The 14,964-nt window shown below is 35.0% G+C and overlaps 1 protein-coding gene across 3 annotated transcripts in view; it reads right to left on the bottom strand.

Moving 5' to 3' along the window:
* ZC3H12B (zinc finger CCCH-type containing 12B) overlaps nt 1–14,964 on the bottom strand; it is a 349,800-nt gene that overhangs the window by 115,771 nt on the left and 219,065 nt on the right. For all 3 annotated transcript variants that reach the window (XM_016210168.2, XM_087829308.1, XM_016210169.2), the window contains one exon: nt 4,095–4,258. The gene's annotated coding sequence lies outside the window, so the exon portion shown is untranslated. The remainder of the gene's footprint in view (nt 1–4,094; nt 4,259–14,964) is intronic.

The raw sequence follows: 14,964 nt of genomic DNA, 5'->3' as shown, positions 1-14,964 counted from the left end.
CTGATACATCCCCTAAGGCCATGGAAACAGAAAAAAATAAACATATGGGGCTTCATCAAACTAAACAACTTCTGCACAGCAAAAGAAATAATCCTCAAAATATAAAGAAACCTTACGGTATGGGAGAACATATTTGCCAAGGATACATCTGATAAGAGGGTAATTTCCAAAGTGTACAAAGATCTCATACAACTCAACAAGAGGAAGACAAACAATCCAATTAAAAAATGGGCAAAGGACCTGAATAGACACTTCTCCAAAGAAGACATACAGATGGCCAAAAGACATATGAAAAAATGCTCAAGGTCACTAATCATCAGAGAAATGCAAGTTAAAACCACAATGAGGTATCACTTCACACTTGTCAGAATGGCTACCTTCAACAAATTTGCAAATGACATGTGCTGACAAGGATATGGGGATAGAAGAACCCTGGTACACTGCTGGTGGGAATGCAGACTGGTGCAACCATTATGGAAAACAGTATGGATGTTCCTCAAAAAATTGAAAATGGAACTGCCTTTTGATCCAGTGATCCCACTTCTAGGAACATATCCTAAGAATCCTGAAACACTAATCAGAAAGAATATATGCACCCCTATGTTCATAGTAGTGCAATTTACGGTAGCTAAGATCTGGAAATAGCCCAAGTGCCCATCAGTAGATGAGCAGAAAAAAAGCTGTGGGACATTTACACCATGGAATACTATGCAGCTGTAAAGAGGAAGGATCTCGTACCCTTTGGAAGAGTATGGATGGACCTGGAGAAAATTATGCTAAGTGAAATAAGTGAAATAAACCAGGCAGAGAAAGACAAATATCACATGATCTCAGTTACATGTGGAACCTAAAGAACATACTAAACTGATGAATGAAATAGATTCAGTGACATAGAATCATGGAACATATGAATGAATCTTAGAGGGAAGGTGGAGATGGGGGAGTAGAGATTAACCAAAGAATTTATATACATATATGCAAATCCCACAACACAGAGAATAGTTTGGTGAAGGCCTGGGGTGGGGAGTAGATGTGGGGTGGAAATGGTAAAGGGGGAAAAGGGGATCATTTACAATATTTTCAACAATAAAGATAAAGGGGAAAAAAATCACATCATCATACCAATAGATGCAGAAAAAGCATTCAACGAAATCCAGCACCCCTTTTAGATAAAAACTCTTAGCAAAGTAGGAATAGAGGTATCATACCTCAACATAATAAAAGCCATAGATTACAAACCTACAGTCATCATTCTCAATAGGCAAAAACTAAGAGCATTTCCCTTAAGAACAGGAACAAGACAGGGATGTCTGCTTTCACCACTCTTATTCAACATGGTCCTGGAAGTCCTAGCAGCAGTGATCAGACAAGAAGAAAAAATAAAAGGTATTGATATATGTAAGGAGCCATTATTCACAGATCACATGATATTGTACATAAAGAACACTACAGAATCCACCAAAAAATAAAATAAAATACTAGAGTTAATAAATAAATTTGGCTAAGTAGCAGGATACATAATTAACATCCAGAAATTGATGGCATTTTTTACACCAATGATCTCTCTCTGAAAGAGAAACTAAAAAAATTCCTTTTATTACTGCAGCAACAATAAAATGATACTTATGCATATACTTACCCAAGCAGGTAAAAGACCTGTACTCAGAAAAATGTAGGACATTGAAAAAAAGAAACAGAAGAAGATACAAATGAGTGGAAGAATATTCTATGTTCATGGATAGGAAGAAATAACATCATTAAAATGTCCATATTACCAAAGCAATCTATAGGTTCAATGCAATCCTTATTAAAATACCAATGGCATATTTCACAGATCTAGAACAAATAATCCAAATATTTATATAGAACCAAAAAAGACTTGAAAAGCCACAGCAATCTTGAGAATGAAGAACAAAGTTGAAGGGATCATAATACCAGATATCAAATTATACTACAAAGCTATTTTAATCAAAACAGCCTGGGACTTGCACAAGAACAGGCACATAGTTCAATGGAACAGAACAGAGAACCCAGAAGTTGACCTAAGCCATTATGCTCATTTAATATTTGACAAAGGAAGCAAGAACATACAATGGAATAAACACAGTCTCTTCAATAAATTGTTTTGGGACAATTGGACAAGTACATGCAAAAAAATAAATAAAATGAAACTATACCACCAATTTACACCATACAAAAAATAAAGTCAAAATGGACAAACAACTTAATTATAAGTGGTTAAACCATAAAAATCATAGAAGGAAACATAGGCAGCAAAATCTTAGACATCTCACGTAGTAAAATTTTCACAGATACATCTCCTATGGAAAGAGAAACAAAAGAAAATAAAGGAATGGGACTTCATCAAAGTAAAAACTTCTGCACAGCAAAAGTAACTGTCTTCAAAATGCAAAAGGGCTCTTTCCTGATGTGGATCAGTGGATGGAGTGTCACCCTGGGCACCAAAGTTTTGAGGGTTTGATTTCTGGTCAAGGGCATGTAGCTGGGTTGCAGGTTTGATCCCTAGTCCTGGCCAGGGCACCTGGGGGAGGCAACCAATCAATGTTTGCCTCAAAGAGATGTTTCTCTCTCTCTGTCTCTCACTCCTCCCCTCCCTCTCTTCCACTCTATAAAAAAAATTAATGGAAAAAATATCCTTGGGTGAGGATTTACAAAAAATAAAAATAAAAATGAACCCCCTGTATGGGAGAACGTATTTGCCAATGATACATCAGTTAATGGGTTAATTTCCAAAATATATAAGGAACTCATACAACTCAAGAAAAAGAAGACAAACAATCCAATTAAAAAATGAGCAAAGGACCTGAATAGACACTTGTCCAAGGAAGACATATAGACAGTCAAGACACAAATGTAAAGTTGCTCAAAGTGACTAATCACCAGAGGAATGCAAATTAGAAAGACAATGAGATATCACCTCACACCTGCCAGAATGGCTACCATCAATAAATCAAGAAACAAGTGCTGGGGAGGATGTGGAGAAAAGGGAACCTTAGTACACTGATGGTGGGAATGCAGGCTGGTGCAGCCACTATGGAAAACAGTATGGAGTTTCTTCCAAAAATTAAAAATGGAACTGTTGTTTGATCCAGTGATCCCACTTCTAGGAATATATCCCAAGAATTCCTAATGACCAATCAGAAAGAATATATGTACTCTTATGCTCAGAGCAGCTCTGTTTACAATAGCTAAGATCTGGAAACAGTTCAAATGGCCATCAGTAGATGAGTGGATAAAAAACCTGTGGTACATTTACACCATGGAGTACTATGTATCTGTGAAAAAGAAGGATCTCTTACTCTTGGAAGTATCATGGGTGGACCAGGAGAGTATTATGCTAAGTGAAATAAGCCAGCCAGAGAAAAACAAGCACCACATGATCTCACTTATATGTGGAATCTAATGAACAAAATAAATGGACAAACAAAATAGGTCCAGAGCCATGGAAGCATGGTCAGAAGGACGGGGTGGGGGGTGAGTAGAGATTGACCAAAGAACTTATATGCATATATACATAACCCATGTACACATATAATAGTGTGTGTTGAAGGCCTGGGGGGGGTAGTTGGTGGGAACTGGATGAAGTGGGGCAATGTGGGAAAATGAGGACATCTGTAATACTTTCAAAAATAAAGATGAAAGAAAGAAAAAAGACAATAATATTAGTTGTGTTCAGATTTTCACAGTGCTTTGATAGCTCAATTTTTCGGAAAGCTTAATTTTCTTATAAAAGTAGCTTCAGCCTTTTATTTTACACAGATCCTGATAATCTTCTCACTGAAGTCTACTCTCTCTCTGTCTCTCTCATGCACCCCCCCCCAATAACAATAATCGCCAAGCCCTGGGGGTGTTTCTCAGTTGATTGAATGTCATCTCATGTACTGAAAGGTTGCCAGTATGATTCTTGGTCTGGGCACATACCTAGGTTGTGGGTTCAATTCCCTGTCGGATTGCGTGTGGGACACAGTCAATGTTTCTCTCTCACATGGATGTTTCTCTCTCTCTCTCCCTTCTTATCTCTCTAAAATCAATAAGTAGATATTTTAAAACAAATTATCAAAGTACTCACTCACCTCTTAACATCTCAGACATTTCCCACTTCTGGCACAGATCCTCAGCAAACTCAGTATTTTTCAGAGGCCGGTAGTCTACATCTGTATTTCTTTCTTGTGCAGCTTATCCATCACATCATGGCTTTTATCCTCTGTTGAGGCAGAAATGTCCAAGAATCCAAAGCCTTGGGAAAGGTAAATTACAATAGAGTTGCATGAGCAGAAGGCAAACCTTCCTCTGAAACACATTTTATCCATTTAAAGTTCCATACTGTAGTCAGGGCAGCAAGAGATTTGGATCTCAAAGGCTGATAGTTCATTTCAATAATTATGCTAATCTGAGGTGTAGCACTTTTTTAGTCTTCTATATATATTGACACTCAGCATCTTCCACAGGCCAAAGAGAACTTATGTTGTAACTGTGGAAACGACTCAGTCTAAAAGAACAGTAATTGAATTATGTATGCATGCTTGTGCCGCACACATTTTTGAAAAAAGAAAAACACAGATGAGCAGCGAATTTAAGAACTACTTTACCTAGACTTTTCATTAAGTAGTAGAATGTTTCCAGATAGATCCTATGTAAAATTTTCAGATTAGTTATGAGTATTTCTTCTTGTTGATCTTCTATGCAAAACAAATAAGATCATAATCTTAAAGGACTTCAATTCAGAATAAATAATTTCCTAATGACTGGAAATATATTAAATTCCATCTGGAGGAGAATTTTCTATCCTTCAGTTCCTTCATGATCTAATTAACTAAAAAATCACACATGAAGTTTGCAAAGTTGACAGAAACAAGAACACTTAGATAAGACTAAATTTGAACATTTTAGCCATTCCCTTCTTATTAATCTAAGATAAATGAATGAATAATCTTTTAGGGAAATTTAAAATGCTAAGTCATTAACTAATGACCAATTACCTTTTTCTATTTTGAAATGGTCCAAAACGTATTTCCCATCTAGAAGTCAGAGCATTAAATCATTGTCCAGGAGTAAAATATGGCCTAACAAAGTTTTGTGGAGGTTTTTATCATTATCCCCACATCCTAGCTTTGGGAATTTTCCCATTCCTTGAATATTACTTTTAGTAGTGTGTTGATTATATTTTCCGAACTCCAAATTATGCAATAAGATCTGATGAAAGAGATTTTTGTGTTACTTCCTGGTGCCAGATACAATCCAGGAGTTGTACCTTGGATATTAAAGAGAAAGGAAACTTTTGGAACACTGATGATTTGGAAGGATAATAGAAGAAAAGACTTGAAATTAAGAATGTTTTGAAAAATTTTGTTACTGTATGAATAGGACATTGAATCAGTGATACTGGATAGGTGAACAAAATCAATTAAAAGTCAAACAGGAAAAACTGACAATAGTATTTAACCTAAAATCATTAGAGGATATATTTCACAGTTCATTTAGACATATATAAATTTCAAGAAAATGGTATGTAGCTTTGTGCAAATACACCTATGACCTTTATTAGATGTGAAACAAGTTTAAGAGTGAGATGCTATTCTGGAGTTGATTCCCTATGTATATATAATCAGAATATTAGGATTACTGCTCAAGCTGGCATCTGTGGGGAAATATAGGGTGTCCCAAAAATGTGTGTGTGTATATATATATATTGAATAATTATATAATTTTAAAAGCAGCATTTATTAAAATACATTTTATTTTCAAAATTGAGCTCAGCTGTTACAGTGTGTACACATTTTGGGGGAGACACCTGAGGTGTCCCATGAGGCACTGGCATCTGAGCTGGCCATATCAGTAAATATGTTGTTAGTTGAAGTTCCTTGTTGCCACAGTTATCATGATGAAAAGGTCAGCCTTGTTTACCCACATCCCCTTCTGGTTCTACCATTTTAGTGATTTATAGATGCAATAATACAACATTTGTGAGCAGTCAGAAAAAGGCTCATGATGTGTCGCTGAGTTTTAAAAGGAGACTAAGAAGAATATTCTCAATAGCTTTCACTCTGCTAAACTAAGCTTGTCTTGAATAAGACAAGGTGAGTCTTATTCATCTCTAAGTCTCTACTGCTAAGTTTCACACATACTAGATGTTCCACAAATATATGTTAAATCGCTTATAAGATCCTCAGGGAAGAAAGCATTTTCCTGACCTTCCAAGTTTTTCATCTTGTCTTTATCTCTGAGTAGCAGCTATTTCCTTGAGTTGACTGTCATATAAGCAAGCAGGATAGAAAGCAATGTTTTGAAGTAGCAGATAAAATTATTCAAACAATCGTGCAAATGTGACTTGGAGGAGCTGTTGCTCATCTACACACCTTATGTGCCCAGGATGAAGGAGATAGGTGGTTATTATCTCTCCAAGTGCCACCTATGAAACTCATGGTCCTTAAAAGAAGCAGTAGTATCTTGCAAGTTAGCTATTTAGGCTGCTTCCTTGTAAAGGGGTAAGAAGCAGCACACCAGGTGACTGTTAACTATATGTCCTCCTCAAAGTGAAATCATGCTAGAATACAGAAGGTAGTGAAGAGGTTTAAGAAGGTGTATCAGTTTTCACTAGATTTCCATACATCGAATCTTCACAATGGTCTGGCTGGACAGAAAGGAGAGAGAGAGGGAAAGAGAGAGAGGGAAAGAGAGAGAGAATGAGAGTGAGAGAGAGAAAAGTAAATTAAAATAAACATGACCTAGCAATAGCAAAGAACATATAAATACACAACAGGATCCCAATAATTTTTTTAAATCCTCATCCGAGGGTATTTTTTCCATTGATTTTCAGAGAGAGTGGAAGGGAAGGATCAGGGGGAGAGAGAGAGAAGAGAGAGAAGCATCTATGTGAGAGAAACACATGGATTGGTTGCCTCCCACAAGTGCCCTGACCAGGGCCCCGAATTGAACCTATGACCCAGGTACTGCCCTTGACCAGGGATCAAACCCGCGACCCATGCACCACACTGAGACATGCTGGCCAAGGCCCAAAAATTTGTAAAATTTTATGAGCAAGTTAAATGTCTGCCTATCAGGACAGATGATCATCACAAGGAAGAAACAAGTGTATTAGAAGAAACCAAATCCGTAAACTTGTTTCTTATTTCTACCAGTTCAAAAAAGTAATCATTCCTCTTTTTCTAGCTGATAAATCAGGAAGTATTTTTTGAGCTGATGAGAAAAATACCCTTTCTCTTGCATATAAATACATATATATGCCAAGAAGTATATCTCTACAACAGACAGTTAATATGTAGTAACTCATTAATAAAGGTTAAGCCAGTAAGAGCCAAAGAGATCTAAATCAAGACTATTAAGTAGTCTAATGCTGTGTTCTAGATGATTGACTTAAGTTCATATATTTTCTTTGGTGTAATTAGCTTCACACAGTTTTGTTCTATGGTCTTATACAAATATTGCCTCAAGAAAGTCAATGAAACAGAAGTAATCTGTACAATTGTTGATCCCAATTTATAGGTGTAAGTTTTCTCACAACAAAGATATGCTCCAATCTGAAGACTTTATGTGAGGTTGGCCATGTAAGTGTAACTGCTGGACTGGATATATTAGTGCCCCAAATCTCTTATTGGAGTCCAGAAGCCAAGCAATAGGATTCAAAAACAGAGCATAAATATTGTTGGTGTGTTAAAAAGAGAATAGCCATGATGATATTCTTGCTACCTCTTATTATACACAAATCAACTTCCTAAGAATGTCAAAATGTATCAATTATTGCTTAGAATTTAAAAGAGCTCTCAGGCTATAACTTTATTTTAATAATTTTTAAAAATTTTATCAGTTTTTAGAGAGAAGAAGAGAGAGAGAGAGAGGAGATATGGAAGAAACATCAACCTGCTGCCTCCCACATGCACCTTAACTGGGGATTGAACTTGCAACCTGGGTATGTGCCCTGACCAGGAATCGAACCTGCCACCTTTTGGTGCATTGGACAGTGCTCAACCAACTGAGCCATACCAGCCAGGGTTATAGCATTCTTTAATATGAGAAAACATTAAAACAAAGAAATTCAAATTTCAGAAAATATATTTCATAGATTCAACTGGAAAAAAATTAAAAGGCCAATAAAATGTCATGCAAATGATAGTTTACTAAACAATTCTATATATTTATCTTATTTGAGTTTTAGAACCAAAATACGAAATAAACAAGGTAAATATTATTTCCTTGTTACATGAATGAGGAAGCCGAGGTCCTGAAATGTTATGTGACTTACTCCATGTCATGAAAATCTATGCTGGTGGAGTTAGTACTGGAACACAAATCTGACCCTTAATACATTTTTTCTTTTACCTCTTAGACCACTGTATGTATATACTACCACTTGTTTATTCGCTCACCTGTTGATGAACCTTTGGGTTATTCCCAGTTTTACAAATAAAACTGCTATAAATATTATATAAAAATCTGTATGGACATATGCTCTCATTTCTCTTGGTTAAATAACTATGAGTGAAAAGATTGGTTCATATGTAGTTATACACTTAACTTTTTAAGGAGATGCTAAACTGTTTTCCAGAAGTTGCATCAATTTACATTCTCACCAGCAGTGTTTGTATGAGTTCTAGTTTTTCTACATCCTTGCTAACATTTTGTATGGTAAGGGTTTTTGTTTGTTTGTCTGTTTTCTTTTTTTGGGTTTTTTTACTCATTCTAATAGGTATGCAGTAGTAACTCATTGTGCTTTTAATTTGCATTTCTCTAATGATTAATGATATCGAACATCTTTTCCTGTACTTATTTGCAATTGTTATTTCTTTTATGGTGTGTCTATTCAAATATTTTGTCCTTTTAAAAAAATTGGGTAATTTTTCATATGAGTGAGCTTTTATTTTTACTTATTTATTTTAAGGAAAGAATAAATTATACTTTGGTTCAAAGATTTTACAAACTAGTGAACTATGAATTTAACATTATTACTTATAGAAAATAGCAACTATGCACTAAAGTCTCAATTTGTACAAGAAGAAATAAAATGACAATAATAATAAAAGAAAACCAAATATTTTCTTAAAAACAAAAATTAAAGAGGCACATATAGCAGAGTTTATCTCAATGCCCCTTAGGAATATGTACACAGAAGCAGATTTGGGGCAGTTTGTGCTTTACATTGAAAAACAACTCTGGTGTACTGGACAGAGTTTAATTAACTTTAAATGACATTAATTCAACTCTACTACTTCAGTTATGTAGCAAAGGCAAATTATTTATCCTTCTGAGCCTCAGCTTTTCCCTCTGTGATATGAAGAGAATCAGGAATGGTTAATGGGTTGACCTAGTTAGGTGGATAAATGGTACAAATGTAAGAGATGCTGAATCACTAGAAATATAATGAGGCAGAAACAATTACATTCTCTGAATTCAACTATAAGAGAGAGTATCATATAAGAGGTTGAAAAAATAATAAGCTACTTGATGGTGATTATGGGTCCCAAAGGACATGTTTATATGCTTGGTAAACAGTCTTCTGAGGAGAGGAGGTTCTGTTGGTTTTAGGGTTGGACCTGAAGTGCCTGAAACACTAAAAGTAATTGAGTTCTAAAATTCACTCTAGATATGCTCCATGAAATAAGGATTTGTGCCTGGAACTGTACTTGGCTCATAGTAGGTATTCAATATATATTTGAACGAATGAATAAATTCACGGTCCCAGCAGTCCTTCTCTTCATCCCATATAGCTTTCCATTGAATAAGAATTTAAAAGTCAATTTGAAGGTATGACCTATTATTAACTTACTTAAGGTACTCATACATCTCCATGTGAAACTAGAGCTAAAATATTTATCTCATAGGACTCTTGAGAATATAAAATATATAATATGCAAAAAATTGGCCAGCTCAGTGCCCTATACATTGTAGGTACTCAATAAATGTTAATTGCCTTACATATTATGCTAGAAGAAACATTTATTTAGTTCTTCAGCAAGAACACACATTTCCCTACTCTGGCCCTTGATAAACATTATACCTGAACCCTGATCCCAATCCCTAGAAAATCTTGCAGGAGTAATAAGAATATAGCATTTTGCCCTATCTTTCCCTATTTCAAGCAGGGACAGTGATTATTTGGGTCTTTCTGAACAACTGCCCATTCCTACTCTCAGTCTCCCAGGCCCCTGGAAACTGCACAAATTTGCAGCAAATTTAAAGTAGTCTCTGGCCAGTTCCATAGGGTATTTGTTCTATGGTGTTACAATTAATGTATGTATAAGGACTAGCAGAAATGAGTCCCAATTTTTTCATTCATTATGAACTATTTACTTATCCCAAGTCTAATAACTGGATTCTTTCCCATAACCATATGATATCTGCCCAAATTACTTGCCAAAGTAATTTATGAAGATAACAGGAATGTAGAAATTGAAGTACAAACCAAAGTAACTCGTGATAGTTAGCAACTATTTACAAATAATCTTGAACCTAATTACTCAGAAGGAACACAAGCTAGAAGATACTGATTGAAGACTAACTCTTTATGGAAAGTGCCACTGGATTTTATTTTCACTTGCAAATCCCACAAGAAAAGAACAGGAATCATCTTGAACTCAACCCATGTTCAAATGACAGCTCATGGAACATGAAATATGAACTCAATCCCCAGCTGCCTGAAATTACTTACAAAGCCTTTCAGTTTAACTACATGGAATCTGGGCTTTTGTTTTGAAACTAACCAGCATGCAGAACTATAAACAACAGCTGATATGAATGGATAAGAAAACTACATTTTAGGGAGAGATTATTTTACAAAATGCAAACTTTAAACTAATTTTTTTTTATGAAATAAAGAAACTTGCCTTATATTTAACTCTAGAAGAAACTGATTTTAAAAAAAATGCTTTTAAGAAGCTTAAATAGCTTTTTATTGGCTAGTATACTACTTCAGGACAATATGGAAACTTTTTTGAAAAACAAACTCAATCTGAATGTTTACTCTACCAATAATAACTATACCTGCATTCTCACTTTAGTGGGAAAGAACTTATTAACTTACTAAAAAATATACTTTATTACATATTTATCATACAATCTAACACGTTTCATATACTTGTACTCAATTGCTATGCTGAGCTAAAAAAGCAGTTGTTATTTTAGACTAAGATTGACAACATACAACTAGATTTGCTGTGGTACATGGTGCTTATTTCCATGCATTCTTTGTTGCAATGATAAACTACAAGTGAAACAGAAAACAATACCACAAGAGTATAAACACACTAAAAATTACATTGGTTTAGGCTTTACTAATAAGCATGATTGACAAAATCGGTAACAGGGCTTTGCTCTTATTAGTAATTGGGGAACAGAAAGAAGCTCTTTTAAAATTAGATTTATTGGTGTGACATTGGTTAATAAGATTATATAGGTTTCAAGTATATAATTCTCTGATACATCATCTGTATATTGCATTGTGTGCCCACCACTTAGAGTCAAATCTTCTGTCACTATATATTTGACTCCCCCTTACCCTTTATTATTCCTCATTCCCCTTCCATCTGGTAACCACCATATGTGGGATATAAAACCGAAAGCACTAAATGAACAAACAAAACAAACAAAATCTCATAGACACAGACAAGAAGCTCTTTTAATAGAAAGAAAAGAAGCACTGTATTCACCAAGGGAGAACAATTATTTTGTTGGTTAACTGTTGGTTAGAAAAAGGGAGGTATAAAAGTCAATCAAATAAGATGCAGAAAGATTTTTAATATAAATGTTAATATTTATATTTTATCTCAAACATTGAATATTTCTATTTTGCAAGTTTTATTTTAAACAATGTGCATTGTCATTTATAAATATACACAAATAAGTATTACAGTATATACTGAACATTTTTTCCTGAATTTTCATATTTATAAATTTATTGAGATATCTTTGATATATAAAAATTGTATAGGTTTATTCCACTCTTTGTGACAGCATGGATGAACTTGGAGGACATTATGCTAAATGAAATATCAGAAAGGCACAGGAAGACAAATACTGCATGATCTCACTTATACGTGAATCTAAAATAGTCAAACTCAGAAGAAGAGGGTAGAATTGTGGCAGTCAGGGGTGGAAGGAAAGGGGAAATGTCCATCAAATTGTACAAAGTTTCACTTGTGCTAGATGAATGAGTTCTGGAGAACTAATGTACAGTTTTACAATGGTAGTTGACGGTACTGTATTGTATACTTGACATTTGCTAAGAGAATAGATCTTAAGCAAAAATTTAAAAAAATTTTAATCCTCACCTGAAGATATTTTTTCCATTGCTTTTTAGAGAAAGTGGAAGGGAGAGAGACAGAGAGAGAGAGAGAGGAAGAGAAAGAAACACCTATGTGAGAGAGACACATCTATTGGTTACCTCCTGCACGTGCCCAACTGGAGCCTCAGATAGAACCCGCAAACTAGGCACATGCCCTTGACCAGAATTGAACCTGAGACCCTTCAGTCCACGGACCAACACTCTAACCACTAAGTCAAACCGGGGCAAGCTAAAATTTTTTTAACTGATGAAGGTAGGTGACCAAAAAAAACTTGTGAACAATGGAATAGAATATGGATATTTTTTGAAGTAAGGTGGCCTGTAAAATTCATAAATGGGTTAACTTCAAGTTCAAACTATTGCTCTCCAATTCTAACCAATTATACCTGAATAGATATCACTGATAACTGGTGGGGCTGAACAAGAGAACATGGAAAAAAATTCTAAATGGAATATACTGGACAGTAATATAATCTTTACAGAGGAGGAAAAGCATGCCTTTTTATTTAAAAACTAATCTGAGCCCTGCTGGTGTTGTTCAGTGGTTGAGCGTCAACCCATGCACCAAGAGGTCAATGATTCAAGCCTTGGTCGGGGCACAATGCCCTTGTTGTGGGGTCGATCACAAGTAGGGGGACTGCAGGAGGCAGCCAGTCGATGTTGATGTTTCTCTATCATCAGTGTTTCTGTCTCTCTCTCCCTCTCTTTTCCACTCTCTCTCAAATCAATAAAAAACATTAAAAAAAATAAAATAAAAACTAAACAGAGACTAAAATGAGAGGTGGGAAATGGGAACAAAACTCACAAAGTTGCCCTCAGACTTTTGAATTAAATACTTGGTATTCAAGGTTAAAATTCTCCAACTCCCTCAAGCTCTAACTTAAAGTAAAACAGCTTCAGGAAAGTAAAACAGCTTCAGACAAATGTGGAATTGTTTTCAACTACATTGTTTTCTATATATAAAAAAATATATAGAAAAATTTTCAGTAAATGTTAAAGACTGTGTGGGAAGAGATTATTTTTGTTTTTTAAGTCACAAATATGGTTTTTATTTGGAATTGTGCAGAAAAAAATTGTACATTGAGTGACTTAAAAATTCTCTCATTAAACTGAAAAGGGTGTATTTCTATAGGTCATTTAACTAAAAAAGAAAGGGCAGTCTATTATATTAGTAACAGGAACTTGCTAAAAATTCAGGAGTGGTCTTTGGTAAAAACCATATAACCAAAGCAATCAAGTGTTAATAATGTGAAAGAGAACACGCGTCTGAATTTAGTACATTTACTGCTACAAGATATTTTAATGTTTAATACCTAGCATAGGTCAATTCAGTAGAAACACACATCTTGCCAACTAGTAATGAAAAAAAACCTACATGCCTTTTAAAAACACTACATGCCTTTTAAAAAGACATGCCTTTTAAAAACACTGCTTTTGTGAAAGCTGTTAAGTCATAGTAGTGGGCAATGGCTTTTGCCAAAGTCATCATATTGGGGTTTCAACTGTCAGCTCACTTTCTGCCTTTTCTGTCAGTCACCATGGATTAGGCCTAAACTGGGTGTTTCTTCGCAACTTGATATTGTCACAGGTTGATCACTTGTATAATTCTGTTTAAATGTTGCATTTTTGTATTTTTTTCAAGTAGCAGTACAAAGACTGTGTCATTATCCATTTGCCAACATATTTTTTTAATCCAAAATGTCCCCTTGTAATTTATGTTGATTGTGCTGAAAAGGGAGAATGTGAACTGGTGGCAGAATACTAGAATATTTTCATGTACCCAAAAGTTGTTTAATTATATTCATAGCAGCATTATTTACAATAGCCAAGATCTGGAAACAAGCCAAGTGCCCATCAGTAGATGAGTGAACTAAAAAATAAAAATAAAAAAAAACAAAAAACTGTGATACATTTACACAATGGAATACTTTGCAGCTGTAAAACAGAAGGAACTCTTACCCTTTTTGACAGTATGGATGGACCTGGAGAGTATTATGCTAAGTAATTTAAGCCAGTCAGAGACAGACAAATACCATATGATCTCACTTATATGTGAAATATAATGAACAAATACACTAACAAACAAAATAGAAACAGACTCATAGATACAGAGAACAGATGGACACCTGTCAGAGGGGAGAGGGGTTGGGAAGACTGGATGAAAGAAGTTGAAGAGAGTAGCCAAAGAACAGATATGCATAGCCCATGGACACATAACAGTCTTGTGAAGGCCAGAGGAGGGGGAACAGGGACTGGGTGGAAGTGGGCAAAGGGGGTGAAAGTGGGGGACATCTGTAATAGTGTCAACAAGAAAAAATAAAAGAACAAAATAATGCTTCTGATACAATTTTAAAAAGACCTTTTTGTATGTTTCTCCAACTTTAGAATAACTTTTGTGCTGGAGAATCATGCATGTTACTAATACCATACTAGTTAATTTTCTCTGAAATATTCCACAGATATTAAGAAAAAGCCATAGTTTATAATATACTTAGTGAAATTCAGTGCTCAAAAAATAGGTTATTGCCATTAACTACATTGCTAACAGTGGAAAAACCATTTAACTATTTGATCCTGGCCAATCTTTCCATCATTAACTCTCACAACTCTGCTACAAGTACCTTATCTTTTAGTCACATTGTACTTTT

Source organism: Miniopterus natalensis, chromosome X, assembly GCF_054644295.1.
Source record: "Miniopterus natalensis isolate mMinNat1 chromosome X, mMinNat1.hap1, whole genome shotgun sequence".
NCBI lineage: Eukaryota > Metazoa > Chordata > Mammalia > Chiroptera > Miniopteridae > Miniopterus > Miniopterus natalensis.
The sequence above is the reverse complement of the archived record's forward strand: the minus strand, read 5'-3'. Positions and strand labels throughout refer to the sequence as shown.